Here is a 10,161-nt window from a genome sequence, read left to right as displayed (position 1 = left end):
CTGCGCGTACATGTTGCATCCGGGGAGGGAGACAGAGCACTGTCCGGCTGGCTGAGCCTGTTGCGTTACAGTGTTATAGCTAATTATTTTGACTTTAATCAATATAAACGTCTTTGGATTAGACTGGAGACCTGAGAGAGCAAGTGATTTACTGCTATTGCTAGACATGCGTTTTTAAAAAATTGGTCAGTAGTAATATAAGCAGACATAAAACTCCCGTGATCTGTGTGACATCTCTCGCAATTCTATCACGGCAAAAGTAATCCCGAGTGTGATGACAGCGTATCAGTAATGTAATACTTAGTGGTATCAGACTATATCAGGCAAATGAAAGTGATATCCATATAGTGGAAATGCATGCTGCAAGCGTGTGTTATGCATACAGTCTCACTATGCAATTTACTGCAAAGGGGAGTAGAGTTGCTCAGGCAGAGGCACAAAGTCAATCTTTTTATTCCAGATATTTTCACCAAAACCCCTGTTCCTTCTTATGGACAGACAGGACTAGATACTTATGTTTCTTGCAAATAAGCTTGCAGCCAGATGGATCAATTTACTACTCCACAGATAAATTATTTTCATGTAGCATGTTATAGTTCTGTTCAGAGATTGCTGCTTTCTTCTTCACAGTATTTGGCTTCACCAGAGTATTGAAAATTTGTAATGAAATTCATAGACTTTTATAGAGTTTCTTGTGATGGTCTCCAGAGTATCAATATTCAACTAGACAGTGAAAAGAAGGCAGATATAATTTTCTCCTATTATGTAAGTCCTTACCCTACAGAATTAATTCAGAAAGTCAGACTTATTTTGTGTTTACCTGTCTTTTCTTATTCCTGCAAATTTGAACTGTTTACTTTCTGTGCAATATTAAACACTCCCTAATTTCCTCCAGTTCTACATTATACCCTGTTCCAATGTCACAGATGATCTGTAAATATCATTGTTTTGTTATTTGTACATTTTGTTATAGGATGGCAAAGGCTAAAAATTATCACACCATGTGATCGCACACCACATAAACAAATTCAACCAGAAATCCTTAGACTATTGTAACAATTTGCATATATCTCTTAATGCTGGAGAGAGGGAGTTTTTCCCATCTCTACGGTAAATGTAAAGACATTTATTCTCTGTGGCCTCAAACCAAATCTATTGTTCAGTTTAATGTCCTGTTTCTGCATTTGCAAAATGGTCACTTGACTAATATCCATGGCTTGGAATGCTCTGTCTGGGCGCTGTGACTTAAACACCAGCATATTTATTTGTCACTATAAGGGGTAAAGATTTCTTTGTTTTGCACGTATTCAAAGCTTAACTACATGGCAATTTCACTGTCAGACTCTCATTTGGCAAAGAGAGTGAATTCAGGTATGGAGCCCTTGATTCTTCTTTCAATTTAATTCTTTACAAAACCTTTTATTTTCCTCTCTGTTTCTTTCCCCCCATTCTCAGTAAACTTTTTGATGATAGTCTGCAGTTGTTTCCCTAAGCTTGATAGATATTTGCAGCAGCAAAATGCTGAAATTATAATTGAAATGAGGGACTGCGATTATCCTTATCATCTGCATATGTCCCCACATTGTGATCACTAATTTATTCTGGTTTGCTATCTTAAAATTAAAACTGATTCATACTCTGTAAATATAATCAAAGACAACAGCTGCCTTCTTCTGTATCTTTGATAAAACGGAATCTTCTCAGCAATCTTTTTGTCTGGAAAAATTACTATTTTATTTCAAGACTAAATTTCTTCTTTTTTGTATCAGTTCGATGAGTGGCATAAACCATTTGAGTCTAGTTCCAAAATGCTGTTATTATGGAGGCATCATTAGGGACTCTATGGTATAAACTTGCATTTTGATTTCCAATAAAAGCAGGAGTAAAATCTCCATTTGATACTTTAATGGTTGAATTGAATCTCTAAATTCAGCACAACAGCTTTGCAAGGGACAGTTGGAATTTCTATTCTTCCAATAAAATATTTATAACAGTCTTCAGTAGAAATATTTCAAAAGGATCTTAGAAGCGCTACTTTGATTTTAGTCTGTCTCGGCCTTCCATAGCTAAGTAAATAGTAGTTCTCACAAAATTTTAGCTGATGATGTTCTGAAGGTTTTTTGGGCATAGATATTTTCGGATAAGTTGAACTCCCCTGTTTTGGAATAGCCTAGCCAATTTTGGTTAAGATTAAGTAATAAAACATTCTCTGTCCATACTCTTGAGGCAGAGTGTGTTAAGGCAAGCAAATCACAGAAAATGTCATATGTGCCCATCTTGCAGTACAGAATTTCATTAATTTTATGACATTATGCATAGTAAAGGGACTCTCTTTGCTCAGTGTAAAGAATTCATTTTAGCTGTAAAATAAATACACAGGCTGAAGTTGACAGATTGAAGAAAGGAGACAACGCTTCCTTTCATTTGTTTTCTGTTTCATTAAGTCCTTTCCAATCTGTAGGTTTTATTATCTCTCTCTGGTTACCGCACTGCATCAAATGTTAGGAAGGTCAATAAAATCTCTTATCTATTGAAGCCAATAGTAAATAGAATTAGTAGGACCCATATCTTGCGTTTCATTTCATGGACTACATCCCTTGTAGTTATTGTTTTAAACAATTGCTGCATTTCTTTTAGTTTAGGAATTTGGGCCTGTCAGTCCTGGTTGCTATTTATAATCTGAAGGTTGAAAACCTGATTTCTCTAGGAGTCAGAATCATCTCTGAGGAAGAAAACACATTTATTTATGTATATTTAACACTTTCAAAACACCATGATGTACTGTAAGATTCCTAAGATGGAAAGGTATTATAAAAATGACAGGCTCCTACAAAAGCTGTGAAATAGCTTCCCATCCAAATTACTTGTCAATGTTTCAGAAAAAAGAATCTGTGCTTTTAGCTGAAATGAGTGGCTTTTCATCTCAGATGTGAGGGACAGTATTTGGTGCAGAAACATTGGCCACCCATCTAGAACATTCATTTTGGGTTGGCTTCTACAGTGCCTTTTCTCTGTCCCTATAGCACGCCCTTCATTGTCACCAGCAGGCAAACAACTGCTGGCTCCGTTTTTCCTGGTGTGTACTGCTCTAATTGCATGGAAAGCAAAGTGATGTTTTCTGAGCTAAGCATGATCCAAGACCTGTGAAAAGCTGGATCTTGCAAAGTCCTTGATCTATGCAAAGTTTATGAGAGGAAGAAACTGGCTCCTGCTCGGTGGGAAACAGTGGTAATGAGGAGTTAGGCACTGCTGTCTCTGAAATCAGCGCTGAGTGCTTTTCCTTACAGAAGGAAATATGCAAGACTTTGTTCCTGTCAGGTCTTTGCGCCCTGTGCATCGTTAAATCCTGGTGGAGCATTTTCTAGCACGTTGAGTAGTGGCTGCATGTTGAAAGCTCCCATGTGATTGCAGGAAGTGCTCTGTGTAGTGTTCCTTTCATATGATAGGTGGTGATGGAGAGCGAATGTGATGGGGAACAGGTGTGCCGGGGCGGAAAACTGCAATGGGAAAAGCAAAGAGCAAGTTTCTTACACATCACTTGTACGGGGAAATATTTAAAAACTTGTCTGCTGGCTGGCTCTGAGATTTCTGAAAGCCGAACTGAGTTGTCCCCTTCTTGTTTTCCACTGACTCTTGTCTAGGCTTGGTAGAAAGGTGTGTTGTGTACTGGACAGGTGAATGAGTGAAAACACAGATTTATTCATTAGATTTTGAAACAATATTTTTAACCACATGGTTGTAAAGGTATTTAGGATGCTTTCTACTACCAATGAATGAAAAAACCCCCCAAAATTGGAGGCAGTGGAAGTTTGAGACTGTATTACTCTTTAAGCAGTCACTAAATAATGTATAAAACCACGTTAACACAATTTAAAACCCTTTGAAATAAAAACTGTCCTCTCTTACATGCTCCAAAGTGCTGCTTGAGGTTCTTAATTGTTCTGTGAACTGCTAAAGTCTTACTTGGCAGAAGTTCTCTGATTATCTTCCAGTGATGATCATACTGTTGCCATCAGATCTACGTGGTTGTGAATGTGAATGCACGGCTCTGCCATTTAAGCAAGTGTTGTATGACTCTTCAGCAGGTGTTTCCAAGCAGGTAATCTCCACATAGCTCTTGGTGGTGAGGTTTGCAGTGGGACTTGCCAAACTGTAACTGGGTCGCCCTTCTCTATTGGCTCAGTCAAAAGACTTTCATGGAAATTAGGAATAGTTTTCTATGTAAAAAATGCTCTGGGTGGCACAGAGATTAAGTAGTGAAGAATGAAGTGCTCCTTCAGGCTGTGGTTAGTGAGGAACTTCAAGAACCTTTGCTGAGTCAATGAACTGTATATTGCTCAATGATGTCTGCAACATCAGGGGTCTCTCGTCCACGTTTCTAAAGTGGCGGCTCTGTGCTGTCAAAACCTGATAAGAGCAGCCTCTCAGTGGAGACCAGACAGTCTGCTTTTTTTGTTTATTCTCTTTTTATTGGAAAGATTTGAATAAATGTCCTGCGAAATTTGAATGTTTGCAGATGCAACAATATGCGAACAAATGGATGATTTTGGACTAAACGCACTGTAGGTGTTGTTCTTGTTCACAGGTTCAAAAGTATTGTACCTACCTCTATTCACAAATCTACAACATGCTTTAGCAAGAAACCTGATTTGGAAATTAGTTGGCAGCTGTTAAACATTTTGCTTTTTTTTTTTTATGACTAAGAGAAATAGCAATAAAGACATAGAATTAATAAAGGTTCCAAAATAAATGAAAAACTAATGGCTAAGGTGAATAGCACCAGTGAAACATCTGTCTCACCAACCTAACAATCACTTAGATAACCAAAATGTTTGAGTGAGAATGATAGCTACAGTTTGCTGACCTGAACTCAGAGGTTATCTCAGAGGCTGGGAGAGAAATTAAGTATAGCTGTGCACTAGAATGTAGAAAATTCCTCAAGAGCCAGTGTTTGATGATAAATGTTGGTCAGTAAAATGGCATCACTTTAATAGGAGATTGTCCTGGTTGTGGCTAGGACAGGGTTAATTTTTGGAGTAGCCAGGAGAAGGGGCATGGTCAGAGAGCAGGATTCAATGGCATCCTAAACTTTTTCAGTTATAGAAAAGTACTTTCCACACACTTATGGGGATGCTTGAGAAAAGGCTGCTGGTGTTAGCAAACCAGGGAGTGAATGTCTGCAGTAAATGTTACCACATCTATTTTCTCTCTAGCTCTCCTAAGCTTTGCAATTGCTTTTAGTGCTGTGACTACGCTTTTACTGAGAGGAACACAAAATTATATGTGTATGCACCCAAAATAGACTTGAAAGCAGATCCTGAAGCTGTGATTTATGTCTCTCTTTACAAGGAAGAAAAGCTATTTCTGCAGCCACCCAGTTCCATTCTTCTGCTGGGAAACGTTAGACCAGATGATCTTTGCTGTTCCTTTCAGCCTGGTATTCTAGGACTCATTTTATTTGGGGTTGTTATCTATATGATAGAAACTAGGGCTATATGCCAATAGCCAAACTCTTTTTTTTTTAAGCCTTTCTAGAGCTTTAGTATACTTTCCTCCTCCCAGCTCCAGTGGCATTGCTGGGTATACCTTTTGGCAGCTTGCACATAAAACTAAGGAAAGGAGCTCTGAATAACTGTCAAGATAACTCAGGCTTTTGTTCAGTACCTGTGTTGCTAACCTTTGGAAAAATCACTTGGCTGAAGTGTGGTTCATCTGTAGCTTTTACTGTTCTTTTTAGCTCTACCTGAAGAAAGAGAATTTCAACTGACAGACCAATCTTTCTTTTTAATGACGTGAAGTATAAGGAGAAGTGGAATTACTGCTTCCATAAATCATGGCTGATGATTCTAAAGCTCTTTTTAAAGTTTAGGCCTTCAGTGGTACATTATCAGAAAACTGCATTGCTAAGCTCTCAGATGTGTGGTATTATCTGACATCTAGCCTTCTATAAATTCCATGAACTTTGATTTAAAAGGATGTAGACAGGTAATTTTTCAGTCTTAAAACTTCCAAATTTTTGGATTTTTAGTGCCTTGAAAATGTATTTTGTCTCTCTATTGATCTCATACTTTTCCATTCAGCAACATTGATTTGTTTTCCTGTCTCTTAAATGTAACAGAATCCAGGCAAGACTGTTTTTATTTAACAACATCCATTTAAACAGCACTTTAGTGTCTTCCTGCAGCAGTATCTTCAAACGATGCTAGCACAGCTCTGAGGATGTTATTCAGCAGTGCGCTGTTGAAGTCAAAAGAGGACACAATTTGTGTGCAAACCATTACCAAAAAAAAAAAAAAAAAGTTCTTATTACCTTGATCCTATTTTCAATAGATTTTTTTTTGATGAGGAGTTTTGAAGTATCTTGGAAAATAAATGCCAGCTTAAACTAGTTTAAGCTGTTGGTGTTTAGCCTGGAGAAAAGGAGGTTCAGGGGTGACCTTATCACTGTCTACAAGTCCCTGAGGGAGGAGGGTGTGGTCAGGTGGGAGTTGACCACTTCTTCTAGGCAGCTGGCAACAGGACAAGAGGACAGGGCCTCAAGCTGCATCAGGGCAGGTTCATGGGGAGAGTTTCTTTGCAGAAAGCGTTGCTAAACATTGGAATGGGCTGCCCAGGGAGGAGGTGGAGTCGCCATCCCTGGAGATGTTCAAGAAACGACTGGATGTGGCACTTGATGTCATGGTCTAGTTGACACGGTGGTGATCGGTCAAAGGTTGGACTCGATGCTCTCGGAGGTCTTTTCCAACCTAAATGGTTCTGTAAACAAAAATTATTGAAATTAGGAAAACTGTGATTAATTTTGGTAAACCCATACTGAGAGATTATGACTTCTACAGACAGCTCATTTTAAACTTAGTTCCATGACCATTTCTAGATGGACAAAAAATATTATGTACATTTGTGTATATTTCTAAGTCTTTAGGCTTTATTCATCTTAGCTGATATAATCCAAAGCTAAGAGAGAGTGCTACTCTCTGCAACTTGAAATTTGTGCCTTTGGTGACTCGGAAAGTGTATGCAGGAATCTGCAATGAAGAGTGAAGTTCTAATAGCTCAGATTTGCTTGCCACCTACAACTCACAATCATTATGGGCACAGGAAGTCCAGTTTAGGTGCTCCGTTAGGCAGTATGAGTATCATCCCTCAACATCTATAGTGAATGAAATTTCCTTCTCCCTGCAACTGCAAGTGGATATGGTGAAAATTTGTCTTGTCAAAATGAAATCTAGGATAGCATGAACCCTGTGCAAGGTATCGCTTAAAATGGTTCAAATTACACTGAAGGTAAGGGGTACTGTCATGGATGTACTTAAATATTTCTGATCATATATATGGCTTAATTTTTTTTTTTAATTTAAAATTTCTTTTGAGCTAGTGAAGATCATTTTCTTTCTTTTAAGATCTGTGAAAGACTTAATTTCTTCTTTTAAAACCAATCCTCAAGGTTCTCTCTCATTATGCAGATGTTAATTTTTTTTTTAGAGCGCTCACATAGGAGGTCAGGACATGAATTCAGTTTCTTCCTCCTGAGATAAGTTTGTAACTCTGGGAAAGAATAATGTATAGTTAGTCTTTGATCATTCTTAGGAAAACATGGGATCAAAAGAGAGGAGCAGAAAAACCTGTGACTATATCATTGGCCAGCGGTTAGGGCATTTAAATGATCAGGAAGCTCAGTGAGGAAGAGGAGTGGGCTCCAGCTTCTCTGCTTGGTGTTGTACCTGGTGCAGTTCATAGAATCAATTCCCAAGCCCACTCATGCAAAATGGAATGGAGTCTTGAGGGATGCCAAAGTGCCTTTTTTATTTTTTTACTAATTGAGTCATGTTATGCCCTGAGAAAGTCTGCAAATCCTTGAGCAATTTAGGTAGAGGTTTTTCTCTTGCATTTTTAGATTTCACAACATTATCAGCTTGGCAGTTCTGGGCTGAGCAAGGATACACTGCTAGGCAGTCAGGAAAAGTCGATTTTGTTGACGAAAAACACAACGTAAGCCATCAATGTGCACTTGCAGCCCAGAAATCCAAATGTATTCTGGACTGCATTCAAAGCAGTGTGGGCAGCAGGGGAGGGAGGGGATTCTGCTCCTCTGCTCTGTTCTGTGAGACTGGTGAGACTCCACCTACAGTGCTGCATCCAGCTCTGGGCTCCCCAACGTAAGGACATGGAACTGTTGGACCAAGTCCAGAGGAGGTCAAGAAGTTGATAAGATGGCTGCAGCTCCTTCCCTATGAGGACAGGCTGTGAAAGTTGGGGCTGTTCAGCCTGGAGAAGAGAGGATTGCATGGTGACCTCATAGCAACCTTCCAGTATGGGAAGGGGCTACAGGGAATCTGGAGAGGGATTCTTCATCAGGAACTGTATTGATAGGACAGGGAGTTCAAAATGAGGTTCAGAATGAAAGACCAGACTTAGCTTAGACGTTAGGAAAAAAATCTCTGTGAGGATGGTAAGGCCCTAGCATGTGTTGCCCAGAGAAGCTGTGGATGACTGACTCCTGGCAGTGTCCAAAGCCAGGTTGGATTGAGGTCATTGGGGATGTGTTCGTGCTAGTGGAACTAGATGCTCTTTAAGGCCCTTTCAATCCAATTCTATGATTCTTTGCATTCAAAAGTTCAGAAGAGGTACAGAACTCCCCCACACCATGCCCAAGATCAGATGGGGTCTGGATGGGAGTTCTCAGAATTACAGTTTTTGACTTTGATACTCAAAATTGATAGAGTTTTCTGCTCTCTCATGCTCTTACCCTCTCTCTTTTGATTATTGATTTTCTAGATCTGCTCTTCAGTATTACATTGAAAGGAAAGCTTAGAATAAAGAAATAAAAGAATCAGAAAGTCCAACAGATTTCTGTACAGACTGGGATCTGAATTATGTCTTTCAAGTTCAACTGCACTCCAAAAGACACCAAGTATGTTACATAGTCACTTCCTTACGCCCAAAAGTGCTCCTTCATGTACATGCCCCAATACTTTCACCTGTACCAAGAGGATTATAAGAGTTGCAGTGAGAATTATTATGAAATGAAAAACTTCTGTGGAGCCACAACCTCTCTGGGTTCAGACTTCAAAACGACCCTTAAGTAGCAGCTTTATGAATGCTTTATGCTGGCACACCATCAAAAGAAGTAATCCATCTTTTTTTCTCTGTTCCTTCCCACTCCCTTTTTTGTGTTGGTGCAGTCACCTTGGGAAGCAGTTTGGAGCTGAAATGAATGCGGGAAGCTCATCGGTGTGCTTTTAGCCCAAGGGGATTTTTTGATCTTATTCACTGTACATCCAACACTTTTAATAGCACAAAGGGAGGACTTTAGTTGTAGCGAGAGACTTAAGTTGTAGTAGCCTGGTAACAAGGACATAAATCTTTGCCTTAAAGTGTAATTCCTACTTTTTCCTGCTTAAAGTACTTCTGAAACTGTTTCTTTGGATCAGTAACTACCCAGTGGAGAGACCATGAGAAGATGATGTTAGGGAAACATGGGCATTAGTATCAAGCACAGAATGTCAGTCTTTGTCTTAAAAATGAAGACGTGTCAGACTGGAATTTGTGACCAGGTAGCAAATTCATCATCCCTGCACTAGAAATCTTTGTGGAGAACCTAGACCAGACTGCAAAAGAGTGTCTCTAGTAGAGATTTTGCAATATGGAGACAATTACGGTTCTATTTCAGTCAGGAATTTGTAATGATTTAGCTTCCCTTGGAAAGAATGTCAATCAAGTAACAATGTTGCTCCTAGTTAAGAAAAAGTTCCAGTTCTTTTTGTGGTAGCTTGCAAAGAAATAAACTTGCAAGTCTATATAGTATTATATTAGTGTCCTGCATGGCAGTGGTAAGGCTGGCAGGCAGCCCACTCTATACAATGTACACACACCAACACCACATTGCAATGGAAAATCAATTCTCAGCCAGCTGTACTTGGATTGGAAGGAATTTGAGCACAGTTAGTGTTCTGAGTTCTAAATTGCCACCATGATGTCTTTCCTCAAAGATAAATATTATGAAGGTATTGGAGTAGGGCTTGTTAAGACTGCGTCTGAGAATAATATTTTTATTGAGTAGTATTGATGCCATTTCATTTGAAAAGAATGAGACAGGTCTCACAAAAATTAGAAATCTAATTAGTGAGGTGCACACTGGTGTGTATGGAAACAAAGGTGAGA

This window comes from Hirundo rustica, chromosome 5, assembly GCF_015227805.2.
Source record: "Hirundo rustica isolate bHirRus1 chromosome 5, bHirRus1.pri.v3, whole genome shotgun sequence".
Lineage (NCBI taxonomy): Eukaryota > Metazoa > Chordata > Aves > Passeriformes > Hirundinidae > Hirundo > Hirundo rustica.
This window is presented reverse-complemented; position numbering follows the sequence as displayed.